The following is a 14,274-nucleotide window of genomic DNA, read 5'->3' as shown; positions in this document are numbered from 1 at the left end:
ACTTGTTATTGGTCAATTCAGGTTTCAGTTTCTTCCTGGTTCAATCTTGGGAGATTATATGTTTCCAGGAATTTATCCATTTCTTCTAGATTTTCTAGTTTGTGTACATAGAGGTGTTCATAATAGACTCTGAGTGTTGTTTGAATTTCTTTATGGTTGGTGGTAATGTCTCCTTTGTCATTTCTGATTGTGTGTTTTTGGATCTTCTCTTTTTAAAAATTAGTCTAGCTACTTGTCTGTCAATGTTACTTATTCTGTCAAAGAACCACCTTTTATTTTTATTCATCTTTTGTAAGCCATTTCATTCATTTTGGCTCTCATTTTGGTTATTTCCTTTCTTCTGTTAGCTTTGGAATTTGTTTACTCTTGTTTTTCTAGTTCCTCTAGGTGTGATGTTAGGTTGTTAATTTGAGATCTTTCTAACTTTCTGATATGCACATTTAGCACTATAAACTTTCCTCTTAACAGTGCTTTAGCTGTGTCCCAGAGATCTGGCGTGTTGTATTTTTGTTTTCATTCGTTTCAAAGAATTTCTTGATTTCTGTCTTAATTTCCTTCTTTACCCAAAAGTCATTTGGGGCCAGATTATTTAATTTCCATCTAATGGTATGGTTTTGAGAGACTTTCTTGGTACTTATTTCTATTTTTATTGTGCTGTGGTCTGAAAGTGTGGCTGGTATGATTTCATTTTTTGGAATTTGTTGAGAATTGCTTTATGGGCTTAGCGTATGGTAAATTTTAGAGTATGTGGCATGTGCACATGAGAAGAATGTATATTCTGTTATTGGGTGCAGTATTCTGTAGATGTCTTTTAGGTCCATTTGATCAAGTGTCGAATTTTTATCCCGAGTATCTTCATTAGTATTCTGCCTTGATTATAGGTCTAATACTGTCAGTTGGGGGTTGAATTATTTCACTATTATTTTTTGTGGTTATCTGAGTGATTTTATTAGTCTCTACAAACTTGTTTTATGAGTCTGGGTGCTCCAGTGTTGGGTGCATATATATTTAGGATAGTTAAGTGTTTTTATTGAATGGAACCCTTTATTATTAGGTAATATCCTTCTTTGTCCTTTTGATCATTGTTGGTTTAAAGTCTGTTTTGTTTGAAATAAGAATAGCAACCGGTGCTCTTTTTTTGTTTTCTGTTTGTCTGATAGATTTTTCTCTATCCCTTTACTTCGAGCCTATGGGTGTCACTGCATGTGAGAGGTCTCTTGAAGATAGCATACAATTGGCTTTTGCTTCTTTATCCAAGATGCCACGCTGTGCCTTTTCAGTGGGGTGTTTAGTCCGTTTACATTTAAGATTAATAACAATATGTGCAGATTTGATCCTGTCATCATGCTGTTAGCTGGTGGTTATGTAGACTTGATTGTGTAGTTGCTTTATAGTGTCAGCGGTTTATCTCCTCCTTCTGATCTTGGACTAGCAACCAAAAAATAAAGCACCTAGCATGAGTGCCTTGGGCTCACCAACACTGTAATTCAGGATAAAACCCTTGTAATTTTGCAAATGGTGGGGTTTTTAAATAGGCTGGACTTCAACACCTTGTTTTCTAAAAAGGAAAAATATAACCATGTCCAAGACATAGCTTTTCTCACAAACGAAGTGACTGAGATAGGTCCAAGGGAAATACTCCAAAGCAGTGGATTCCGAACTCAAGCCTTCCAAAGATTCACATTTTGAAAGCTCTATGAATTTAGGAGAGTCCTTCAGGAAAATTTGTTGACCACCTAAGGGCTTCTTTGTGTAGGTACTATTAATCCTAAGGAAATAATTAAAATACAGCCTCTAGTGGAAAATTCTGTCCACTGACAACTGATGGATTGTCCGTGAACAAGCTTCAGACCTTATGATGCAACAGCAATATCTCTGCACAGCACGTGGAAAGCTGTGGGGGACACCAGGGGGGCACAAATGTGGTAAGGAGAGCAGCCTGTGTTTGCACAGCTCCTTTGCTAGTGCTCAAGGTGCTGAGGTATTCACTCAGGAGAGTATCCAAGGGTTTGGGAAGGGCAATCATGAGGGGCCCCTGTGCACATCCCAGGCCTTACATTTCTGCAGACCTCCTGCCCGGGCCACTGAGAATCATGCAGGCTATAGGACTTCCCTCTCTGAGTCCCCACTTCAGGGAAAAGACATCATAAGTTACAGAAACAGGACAACCAGGGAGCAAGGATGCCCTCCTTAGCAAGCTTTATGTAGGGAAGTGGCCCAGGACTTGTTGAGACAGACTTGAGGGCAAGTGACTCATGATGCTGGGATCAGGGTACAGTGTCACGGGATACCGTCAACCAGGGCCTCTCCCACTGAACCTCTCGAGCAAAGGTGGTAGGGGCACCCCAGGGTTTCACCTTCCCCTCCTTTGCTAGTTTGTCATTGAGATGGCAAAGCTGAGCCAGGAACCCATCATTGGGGCTGATCTCACAGTTCTGCCTCATGATACTCAGGATGGACTTGATGTCCAACTTCTTACAATCGTGAGGTACATGATAACTAGAGCTGGAGATGGCTGTAACCTTCCCAGCACTGGACGAGCACCTGGCCATTCTTTTGAGCCAAGGCCTGGTCAGTGAAGTCTGTAGCCCTTTCAAAATAGGTGCTGAGGTTGAACTCCTGCACTTCAATGGTCTTGATGCCCAGGTAGGTGATGCCAGAGTCCTTGGAGAAGTTGGCATTGTTTATGTGCATGAAAGACCTGCCTTCAGTGGCATTCAGGACATGAATCCTGACCAGTTTCTGAAGCTTGGGGATATCCTGAGCCACAGATGTGTTGCCCATGTAAATCCTCAGGGTGACCTCATTGCAGGGCTGGCTTGGGAGGCTGTAGCAGCCACTGCTATCTGAGAGCAGGTCATTGAGAACTTCCATGGAGCATTTGAAAGGGCCTGTCATGGCAGCAGTAGGGCCAGGCATGCTGTGCAGGAGCCAGCAAGGGGGAGTCTGGCAGGCCCTTTTGTCCTTTTTAATTCACTGAAGTTTTCCTACCAAATAAAGTAATGCCTGGTATATCATAGGAGATCAATGTTTGTAAAGTGAATGAATGAATGAGTGCTGCTAAGAGCCAGAAATTAATCTTGAGGTCAGTGGGATGTCATAGACGGATTCTATGCAAAGAAACTAATATAATCTGATCTGAATTTTTGGAGGACATTGCAGGGCAACCCTGGCCACACATATAATTTCACATTTGTATACAAAGAAACTGAAGAAAAAAGAAGACAAGAAACTCACCCACGTTCACAGAGCCATTGATTCCCTGAGCTGGCAGACCTTGTTGCTGATGCCTCCTCCCCACATGCAAATGGAGGTAGAGGCCAGCACGGCTGCTCAGGGCACACACAGCTCACTGTGGCTGAAATGGAGATCTGTGTCTGGGAGGGATTTTGGAACATTTGCATCATTGTCTTGATCATTGGCCATCACTCAAAGCACCCACTTGCTGTCCAAAACAGAATGGAGTGTCCTGTCATCCAAAGAAGGAGTTCAGGCCAGCCAGGCCAAACGAAGAGTGGTTCTGAGCAGCATGCAGATGATGGCCCCTTTCTGGGCAGTGGGAAGTAGTGTTCTTAAGCACTGGGAAATGCTTTTTCTTTCTTTCTTTCTTTCTTTTTTTTTTTTGAGACGGAGTCTCCCTCTGTTGCCCAGGCTGGAGTGCAGTGGCGCTATCTCGGCCCGGCTGGTGCTTCTTAACAGTTTTGGTCTGCACAAGAAATGTAAGAGGAAGATGCCTCTGAGGCCAGAAACCTGGGTCAGGGCTGCCCTCAAGACAAGGAAAGGCCCCAGCACCCAGCAGGGGCACCACACATGAGCCCATTCCCTTGGGTGCTGGGCCGTGCCCAGGTGGGCGGGCCTCCCCGGTCTTACACAGGGCAGCACCCTCTGGAGGCCACCAGAGCAAGGCCACAGGAACCCTAGGAAGGGGAATTTGCTGGTGGCTGGGGCAGCTGTAAGAGAATGCCACAGACTGGGGGCTCAAACAGCACACATCTCCTGTTCACAATGCTGGAGGCAGGAAGTCCAAGATCAAGATGTCAGCTAGGTTGGTGTCTCCTGAGACCTCTCTCCTTGGCCTGCAGACAGCCACCTTCCTGCCGTGTCCTCACACGGTCTTTCCTCTGCACGTGCATCCCTGGTGTCCCTCTGCGTGTCCCGATCTCCTTCTTATAAGAACATCAGTTATATAGGGTCAGGGCCCACCCTGATGACCTCATTTAACCCAAGTTACCTTTTTAAGGGCTTCACCTCCAAAGTCAGTCACTTTGGGGGTTAGGATTTCAACATATGAATTTGGGGGGACATAGTTTGGACCATAACTATGGGGTGTTGAAGCAGGATGCTGAAAGCTTCCAAAGGAGGTGGCCTTCCTTTGAAGGGACCTCCAAGGGTCAGGTGAATGTGGACAGGCAGCCACCTCAGAGAAAAGGGCCCCCATTCCTCCTCAGCACCAAGAACACCTGTAACTCCTTTGGAACTTTTATCTCCGTATTTCGGACCACATGCCCGGTCTCTGTTTTACAGATGCTAAAATAAGTGAGTTTAGATGAGTATTCATGAACACCTTTTCCTGCATGTGGGAGATTTTCTCCTTTTGACTCATGTAGTTTTCAATGGCACATCCTGCTATTGTCCTCCCGGCTTTGAGCTGCCTGCAGTATGTGCATTCACTTTCCATCACACACGCATACCTGCGTGCACACACATACACATGCACACACGCGTGCTCACATGACAACCCCAAATTGATACACAATTGCATTTCCAGAGCATTGTGCACCCTGACAAACACCACGTCTACTGCCCCTGATAAATGGAGACTGGTGTGTATTCTGAGAGTGTATGCGGACAGCAGAACATGCACTCAGTGATGGTTTCTGTTGAATGTTTAAACACTGCCATTTTGGAAGTCAAGTGTCAGCAGGGTGGGAGGTGTGGCGTTCCCAAAGCTCTGAAAAGAACACCCCATGAAGATTGGAGGATGCCCCTTTGAGGACACAGCCTCCACTGGGAGGAGCCAAGTGGGCTGGTGCTGTGTGAGCACTTTGCTTGACAAGGGTTGTGTGAGTGGACCAGAAGGCCTGTTTCTGGGAAATATTTTCTCCATTTCCTCTCTACATAGGTCTCTCCAAATTTCTTAGAAGATACACAATTAAGGTGTCTCCTTAAGGACCATTTTACTATTTTCCAGAAAGTAGAAATAAAAGAGGGGGTAGAAAAATATCAGAATTATCAGAGCATGTCTTAGCCTGTAAGGGAGTAGATTTTGTCATTGTAGGAGCTAGAGGTAGAAAAAGACGTGGAAAGGAGTGAACCAATGAGGAAACACCGCTGCTTGGCAGGCCAGCGTGTTGAATCTCCTCATCACACGAGTGTGTCCTGGATCCCACCCAAGGCCCTCCAGGAGTGGATCTGCCTCTAGATTTCCTGCTCTTATCCACTCTGTTGCTAGATCACAGAAGCAGCGCCATGATTTATTATTTAACAACCTACAAAACATTATTATAGAAATGAAACATTCAACAGGAACTGTGAAGCCATTTACAATGGAATCAACAAGACAACAAGACGTTTGATGTAAGAGAGAAGGACTGCTTAGGAAACAAATCATCCATGAAGCATGGAGCCCACCCATCCTAAAAACAAATACACTTTAGAGTAACTGAATTTAAATACTTCTAAACCAGATACAGTTTTTAAAAATGTATCCTTTTATATTATAGTCATGCTGAATTAAGTTTGAGGACTATTGCTCTGCAGCTATACACAGATACATTGCAAAATGACTAACAGCTTAAGCTAAAATGGTTTTCCTTTTACTGAATTGATAGTACAATTTAGAATTACAACTTTTTTGAGGCTAGCTAGACTAGCCTGCTAACCACCCCTAAGCATTCTGTGCAGTGTGATAAAAGTTATCCACATCCAAGTCCACCTCTCTGTGGAGCCAGTTGCATCCTCCCACCTAGAATTGTGCTTTTGTGCTTTTCTGCAGGACTTACTATATATTCATGAGCTTGCATGAATTACTATCATTTATCTGCAAAAACTACTACACTGAGTATATTCTCCTAGAGGATGGAACCACATCTAACTTATTTCTAGATGAGTTACCATGCCCAGCCCCTGAGAAACTGGTTCTTGTTTGCTGTTGCAGATCACTCGAGGGTCATCTGTAAGAGCCTGGAGGCTGACCCAGCTGCGGTGAAGAAGAATTTCTTATTAGACTTGGAAAATATCCCTTTAGTTTTGGCTCTCTTTCCTTTGAAAAATAGAGCAGAGGCTATGGTGGCTAGACCCAAGGGATGAAAGGAAAATTGGTCTATAAACTGCAGTTGTTTTCAAGCTGATGTCAATTCAAGAGAAAACAAATCAGTGTAACTGTATACACCTGTCTTCCCAGGACCTAAAGGGGAAGACAAGTGATTACGGAAGCAGTAGTGTCTGAGGGACAAACAGTGGCATACATGTAATCTACTGACAGGGACTCAGGAATCTGGCATTGTTCCAGGTGTTTCAGCTCAATTATAAGGCATTTAAATGATCAAGTAGCTGATGTTTGGCCCAGCTTCCTTAGTTCTTCACCTCAGTTTCGGTAGGCTTAAATGATAGGTTGAAATCTTGGCTTTGTTTACAGCATATCCATTCAGTATTTGGGGAAATAATTTTTAACTGAAGCCCTAGTTATGGGGTAAGTTTCTTTTAGGAAATCCTTTACACTATTATTTTTTGAGACGTCATTTTCTTCTGTCAGAATGAGATTTTAAAGAAAATCCTCATGCTCATTATTTTGTAGTGAAATACACATCCACCGTACCATCTTAGCCATTTTCATGGGACCATTCAGTAGTGTGAAGCACACTCACGTTGTCGTACAACCGTCACCACCGCCCACCTCTAGGACCTGTTCATCTTCCCACACTGAAACTTTGTACTCACAAAACACCAACTCCCTTTCCCTCCCCCCGACCTTGGCAACAACTGTTCTCCTGTCGGTCTCTATGACTTTGACCATTCTGGGGTCATTCTAGGGACCTCATACCAGTGGAGTCTTATGGTATTTGTCCTTTTGTGACTGACTTACTTTACTCAGCATCATGTCCTCAAGGCTCATCCATGTTGTGGCATGTGTCAGAAGGTTATTCCTTTTGAAGGCTGAATAATATTCTACTGTATAGATATACCACATGCCACATTATGTTTATCCATCCCCTCTCCAATGTCTCCTGGCCATTCATGCTTTAACAATTCCTCTCTAGTTGTACACTCTCTTTACTTCAGTCTACTCTAGTGCTGTATTACATAAGAAAATGTATTTGGGCCAAATGTCTGAAGGTACATGTTTAGCTTAGAGATATGACTAAGGACCACCAGGGGAGGAGGCATCTAAAACTTCTCAATGACAAAAAGGAGGAGAAGTACAACTGCCTGGTGTGGGACAAGAGACAACTAGTTAGTCACCACTAGTGCGAGGCTTCACATAATTTCAGCTTTTCTTCATGGTTATGTCAAAATAGAATTACCACCAATTTAGTTTAAAGATTAATTGGCTTTTATTTGCAATTCTAGAATTGAGAAGCTCCTCATTCTGTAAAACAGAGTAAGTGTTCAGATGAACTGAACAGATGAGGTTGGCTTCCTAGGCACAAAAAGGCTGAAGAAAGCAGAAACAGGGAGCAAAGAGTGGACTGGTCATTTCAGTTACTTTCCTCATAGCATTAAAACACAGGGGACTTCATTATTACATTAACTCAGATAAACTAGAACCTCTTGGGGATTTTTGAAAACTGGCCTGTTTCAAAGTTCAGTTGGATTATGTGGAACATGAGTGAGGCCATCCTGGTTTGTTCTGAGATGCTGGGGCCTGATGCAGGGGCTCATCCAAAACAGAGGCCTCCCATAAACTGTAACACTTATGCACAGAGCTTCTTAAAGGAAATCATTCCCATGAAGTTATATTTCCAAAGCTCAGACGGTGAGCACCTTTTGGAACTTTGTTTCAACCGTGTCATGTTTCATCACTGTACTGGCCTTGAAACACCACTGCTCCACATAGCCAGCTCCACACTCGTGGTGAAAGCTGCACAGGCAGGAACGCGGAGTGGGTATGTTTGCTTGTTTGCAACCTGGGATTGGAGGTGAGTTTCAGCGAAGGGGGAAACTCTGAGTTTCCAAAGTTTATTATGGAGTGCTTCCAAGGAAACAGTCTATTATTGACCATTGATTTGGTGAAGTAGAGCAGTATTTTTTAGCAGGTAAAATCACAGACTTTGGCTTCGCTAAGATGTGTGATTGAGTCTCAGTCTTGCTAACTGAGGCAATCTGGAGAAGTCACCTCACCTCTCGGAGCCAACTTACCTCTGATGGGCTCAATGTCAGGATTCACTCTATAGGGTTGCTGTGAAGACAAAAGGCATTGTTAAACAGGTGGGGGTTGCCAGTTATCTAGTAATGATAGTCATAGCAACAGCAGTGTTTTTAACCACGGAATGTGAAATGAACATTCTGATTAGATGCAAGGCTACTTACTTAAGGAGATGGCCGTGAGATGCCGACAAGGCCCCTGTAATGGCCATGATGGCCGCATGGGGTATGCTGGGGACAGATCCTCCTCTCCTCCTGAGCCCTGGTCCCTTTCTCTAAAGGCAAGGTTTACGGTTAAATACTCAAACAAAAACAATGTAGGCATTTAGGGAGATAGCCCCTGACTTAACTTTTCAGTTTTGGGTAAACTATATATGAAGAAAAAACCTGAATCTTGTTATTAAAAAAAAAATCTGTATACTTTCTATACATTTCTTTCTATACATTTCTAAATGAATTAGAAGGTTAAATGCAGATTCCTCATCTTCTTAACTAGCTTCTTTAATTCAAAAATTTCTAAACAAATTTAGCCGTAAATCTAACTGAAACTCTCACATCCACATTTTTTTTTTTTTTTTTTTTTTGGTAGGAAGCTTGACTCATTTCATCAAATAGCCTTTGAGAATCCTGGTCACTGGTACTGAAACAACATTGCAGGGTGTTGAGCGTTTGTGCAGGCCCTGCTGGCGAGGTGAGACTCATCTCCTTCTTTGGAGAGCTTCAGGGAGAGTAAAGCTCCTTCTCTGCCAGTCTGTTCTTCGAAAAACAAACTGAAACATAACAAAACCCAAAAGGTCCAAATCCTGTGATCAGCTATTAAAATGGGTTGCATGGAACCCTATGGCTATTAGTATCGTCGTTGGTATTGTGTAAATGCACACACACTACGAGGATGGCCAGATTGCAGATTTGTGTTTTGCATTTCTTTCCGTGGCCTTCATTTCTTTTTCTTTTGTCCTAGATAAGTCTGCCAGTTTCTTAGCTAATTTTTACTCTGTGTCATATTCCTCCAATATGCCTTTAAAAAGAAGCAGCTGGCATGTTTTAGATAACTCCTTGCAGGGGGAAGTGAGAACTCTGAAGGAGGAAGAGGAGTCAGGGAGACTCTTGGCAGGGTGATGGGGGCCCCTTGCCCCCACAGCCCCTGAGCTCCCTGGCTTCTCTTTCTCTTGATAACTGTTGGGTGCTCTGACTTTGCTGCCCTCAAAAACATGTTACATCTTCCTTGGCAAGTCCTCCTCATGTACTTTCCAGTGCATTTCCTAAGGGCCAGGATTGGAGAGAAGGAAGGACTCTCCCAGATGCACCCCATTCTTGCCATTTAACCTTAGCTGTGCTACCCTGCAGTAACACTGTCTGCAAGCTCTGACCCAATTTAGGCTCTACGTCTAACCTTAATAGATTGTTCTAACCTCTTCCTGAACATTGCAAGTATCCTAAGACCCCTTTGTCTTAGGATGGCAAAGGCTCGGTTTTCCTCTTCTTAGCTGAACCCATTATTAAACACATTTGCAAAACTTGCATGGGAGGCTTGAAGTCCATTTCTCAGGTATGAATGACAGGATGAAGAACAGGGCATTCTCATTGCTCGAGTCAGGGGTATGGGTCATGCCATGACCAGTTTGTGCTGGATGAATGTGGGCAGTGACCCTGTGTGATGTCATAAGCTTTGCTGTGCCTTTGTAGTCCCAGGGATGGATTTGACTAAGCCGTGTCCTCTCCCTCCAAGTAGTTCTTTGGGCACTGGTGAATATGTGCACGTTGTTACCTATAATTAGGTGTGCAATTTAGAAATAATCCATACACGTGTCTTTCTGAGCTGTGCTTGCTGGCCCAGAAGAGGTGAAGGGTGGCTTCAGTCCCATTTATGTCACTTAATGAATGGAAGGAGTTGGCTGGGATAAACCTGCATGCTATCAAGGAGACTCTGCAAAGATCTCTGCCTCACTGATGTTCTAATGGAGCATTTGCTCAGTTGCAGCATGTTGCCCAGAGCAGAGAGTAGCCATCCTGTAGATGGCAAGAACAAAGGAGGTGGAGCCCAGGCTGCCTTTGTGGGCATTGCAGACCAAATTCGGATGCAGGGCCCTCTGCAAACTCAGGTTGAAAATGCAAATCAGGTGATGGAGTCAGTGATAAATTGATGAGCGAAGATGAAGTATATCTAGCTTTTAAAAAATAAAAGGGAGGATCTGCCACAAGTGGTAACCCTTAGAGACAGTGAACATGGGAAAGAGGCAGCTAGCCCAGCCCAGCACCTCTGTGCACAGGGTTCACTTTGCAGAGCTGCTGGGAGTGGAGAGGGAGTGGGCATTCCACAGCTGCATCTGCAAGGCAGGACCATTTCCCTGGGTGCAGTGCAGAGGCAAAGTGTCTTTATGACCAAGGCACATCCTCAGCTTATTCTGACATTTACCTCCATCCGTGTGTTTTTAAGGCAAATCCACCACACATTTCTGAAACACCCTCCCGGGAATCAATCGTTAGTCACCAAATTTCAATGGAACTCAAAGCTGAGCTCATGCTGTGCTGAATGCCTTTTCTGTTTCTACTGGTGTGATCTTCCAGGCTTTAAACTTGCCATTATTTCTGACCAATTCATTTCAATTAAGGAATTTTTGAGTGTCTGCTATGGCCCTTTGTAATATGATCAGTGGACTGGCAGTGAAGCCCCAGCCAACACTGCTCTAGGTATCTGATGGAGAGCTTGATGTCTCTCTGTTTCTTTTCACCCACCAGTGGGTATCATAATTCTGAGACACTGACCCCACTGCCCTGGCTTCCTGGCCCTACATGGGACCTTCTGATGGTCTTGTCCATTTTTATGGTCCTCTGGGATCTGCCCCAGGTTCTAGAAATGAAAGCTCTGCCCAGCCCAGCAGGGAGCCTCCAGGATCCTGCTCTGGGCTGTGGCCTCAAAATTTTGTATCTCACCCTTTCTTACTCCATGTAGTGCTTTGTATTTTACAAACCAACAAGTATCATAGTTAAGTGCACTCTCACTGTGATTTGAGTCACTGGCACACACAGAGGGATGAAGGAAAGCAAAACATTCTACTCTCAACATAGACACACATAGTGTCAAAAAGAGGGCTTGGCTGTTCTCTCCTGGCAAGGCCATGTGTGGGCACCCCCTGAGGTTAGACACAGGCCAAGTCGCCACAGGTGCCTTCTTCCCAGTGGGACAGCTGTCTTGCCTCTACCTGAGCTGGTTATTGAGGGGAGCAGGGTGAACTACAAACCAGCCGCAGGGACAGAGTAGGGAGGCGGAAGAGAACCAGGGCCAATCTGTTGCCTTTGGAGGTGACCTGAACTTGAGAACCTCCCCACTTCTCCAAACTGCAGGAGAGCTTCTCGCGCTGTCTCCCAGGCTGGAGTGCAACACTGCGATCACAGCTCGCTGTAGCTTCCGCCCTCCAGGCTCAAGTGATCCTCCCACCTCAGCCTCCCAAGCAGCTGGGACTACCTACAGATGTGTGCTACCATGCCTGCCTAATTTTTTTTTTATGTTTAATATTTGTTAAAGATGAGGTCTCACCATGTTGCCCAGGCTGTCCAGCCTCAGCCTCCCAAAAGTGTTAGAGTCATAGGTGTGACAAAAGCACCCAGCCCTGTTGTCAACTTTCTGTCTTATTCATGGCATAAAACTCCCTTAAGAGGGGATTTATGGCAATCCTCATTTCTCAGAATTTTATGCTGTTACTCAGAAAAGGGGAATTCTGAGAAGGCATCTTTCTGCACTTGTTGATTCTCAATGACCTTTTGCTCAAAATAATCTACATCCCAGAGTGACATATTTTGGGGTGATGTCTTCTGAACCCCTTTACTCAGCAGTGATAGAGGCTTATGTCCCAGGGCTGCTGCTGCTTGTGTTTCAGTTGCTCAGCATCTCCACTCGGTTCCCATCTGTCTGACTCAGTCGAGTATGGTGTCCTGGCTGGATGCCTCCTGTCCCTGCTGAGGCCGAGCTCTGAGAGTGATTCTCACATCTCATTCCTACCCTCAATGCAAATCTTATGTGCTGGGTTTTTCTCATAAGGAAGTGAGGTTTAGCATGGTGCTCAGGAGTCAGACGTCATTGATTTGGAACTGCTGCGACTGATGGTAACGGGTGGTGACCGTGGCCAGGTCACCTTCCAGAGGAGTCTGCCTTTCCTCACCCCGCAGTATGATAAAGGCTCTGCATCCACTCACATTCACACACGGAGAGGAAGTTAGCTTCCATTATTGTGAATCACAGAGTAATGAGGAAATGAACAAATGGATGCAAATCCCCCTGGTCTCCTCTCCCTGATGACCCTGGCCATACCGGGGTCTGGGCGGGCAAGCATTCTCTCCACCAATCTCCCAATGGAACCACGCGTGCTCTGACCTGGCGTTCTTCTCTGTCTACAGCCCCAAGTCCTAGCTTCTTCCCCTGAGACTCCAGAGTCTTTGATATGCTATCTCTTGGCTAGTTATCATTCTCTCTCGCAGATTTCAAGTCCCAAGGGGACCCTGTGCCATATTATTTTCTATTTCTATTGCTCTACACTGTAGAGAAGCCAGTATTTTCATGTATGCAGTGCTCTTGGCCTCAGGGTGGGCTGGCCTCAGGGCGGGCTGGGTTTTAGTTTGGGACCATTGTTTGTGCTCCTCCAAGGTAGGCAGAGTCCAATTTGGGCTAAATCCCTCCCTTACTCTGAGTCAGATAAGGTCTGGGCAAGAGAACCTCCATTGCCTTTGTGGTTTTTAAGTTGTGGAACTGAGTGAGACACATTCTGTGGGTCTGCCTCTTTCCACCCCACATTCCAGCTCCCGCACCTGTGATGGGGCAGCTCAGGGTGGGCGGGACAAGGACAGTGGTCATGTCCATGGATCCTGTGGCTCTGGATGCAGCATCCCACCCCTCTGTCCACACCCTCCTTAGTCCTCCCCACCTGTGCCCAGCACCTCTGTGCCCACCAGGCAGACAGCACCCAACCTCCCAGCTGCAGCCCCCAGACTCTTGCTGGCTGGCCACTCTTGGGTTTGCCTAATGGGGAGCACCACCAGGGACTGGAGCATCAGTGGTTACAGAGTCCAGAAAACTGAATGCCTGTTCCCTCCTCGCCTTGCCTATAAAACATCTGCCTACCATTAGTATGATTTACTTAACACATGTTTTCAGAAACGCATTAATTAGATCAGTGTCTGTATTTGCAGGGACTTGTGCGACTGTTTTTCATAAGAACGACTCCTCATTCTTCACCAGCAATAGAGGAGGGTGGTCATTTTGCTAGTTAGTAGGGGATGCTTCTTCTTGTCACCAAACTGAACTTGGGTCGGCTCGCCTAGCACGCAGACAAGACCAAATACTGTCACTGGGATTCGCAGCAAGAGAGAGGCATTTATCACAGGGCACCCAACAAGGAGGATGGGCAGCTCACACCTAACCTGACCTTCTTGATGGCTTACAAGCAAGAGTTTTTAAAGGCAGGGTACATTTCAGGAAAGCAGAAGTTACAGGCAAAATTTTATATCAACACATGGAGGTTATACATTGGTTTGGCCTAAAAAGGTGTGATATCTTGAAGTGAGAGTTTATAGGTCATAGATAGATTGAGATTCTTTTATTTATAGTTGGTTAAGGAACCAAGGCTTTGTCTAAAAGATTTGAGGTGAGCAGAAAGGAATGTTAAGGGCTGACCTTAACATATGGTAGTTAGGATAAGGAACCCTGGTGATTGTCATGTGGTGTTATACCAGAGTCAGGTCACCAGGGTAGGCCACAGTGTGCGGGATCAGAGTGATGGGCTTAGCAAGAGTGATGGCCTGTAGGCGTGACCTTCTTTAGGCTCCTCAGGAAGAAATTGAGAACAAAGAACGTGGTCAGAATTCAGTCCCGTTTCCCCCTTATCTGAGTACTGTGTGACGTGACAGCAGTGGGCA

At 45.1% G+C, this 14,274-nt stretch overlaps 1 protein-coding gene and 1 pseudogene across 3 annotated transcripts in view; one reads left to right on the top strand and one right to left on the bottom strand.

Annotated features, from left to right (window-relative positions):
* The window catches only part of GABRG3 (gamma-aminobutyric acid type A receptor subunit gamma3), a 574,336-nt gene that overhangs the window by 234,528 nt on the left and 325,534 nt on the right, over nucleotides 1-14,274 (top strand). The gene's annotated exons all lie outside the window — the stretch shown is intronic.
* Nucleotides 2,268-2,898, bottom strand: LOC129014056 (dual specificity protein phosphatase 3-like; annotated as a pseudogene).

This window comes from Pongo pygmaeus, chromosome 16, assembly GCF_028885625.2.
Source record: "Pongo pygmaeus isolate AG05252 chromosome 16, NHGRI_mPonPyg2-v2.0_pri, whole genome shotgun sequence".
NCBI classification, from domain to species: Eukaryota; Metazoa; Chordata; class Mammalia; order Primates; family Hominidae; genus Pongo; species Pongo pygmaeus.
This window is presented reverse-complemented; position numbering and strand designations above follow the sequence as displayed.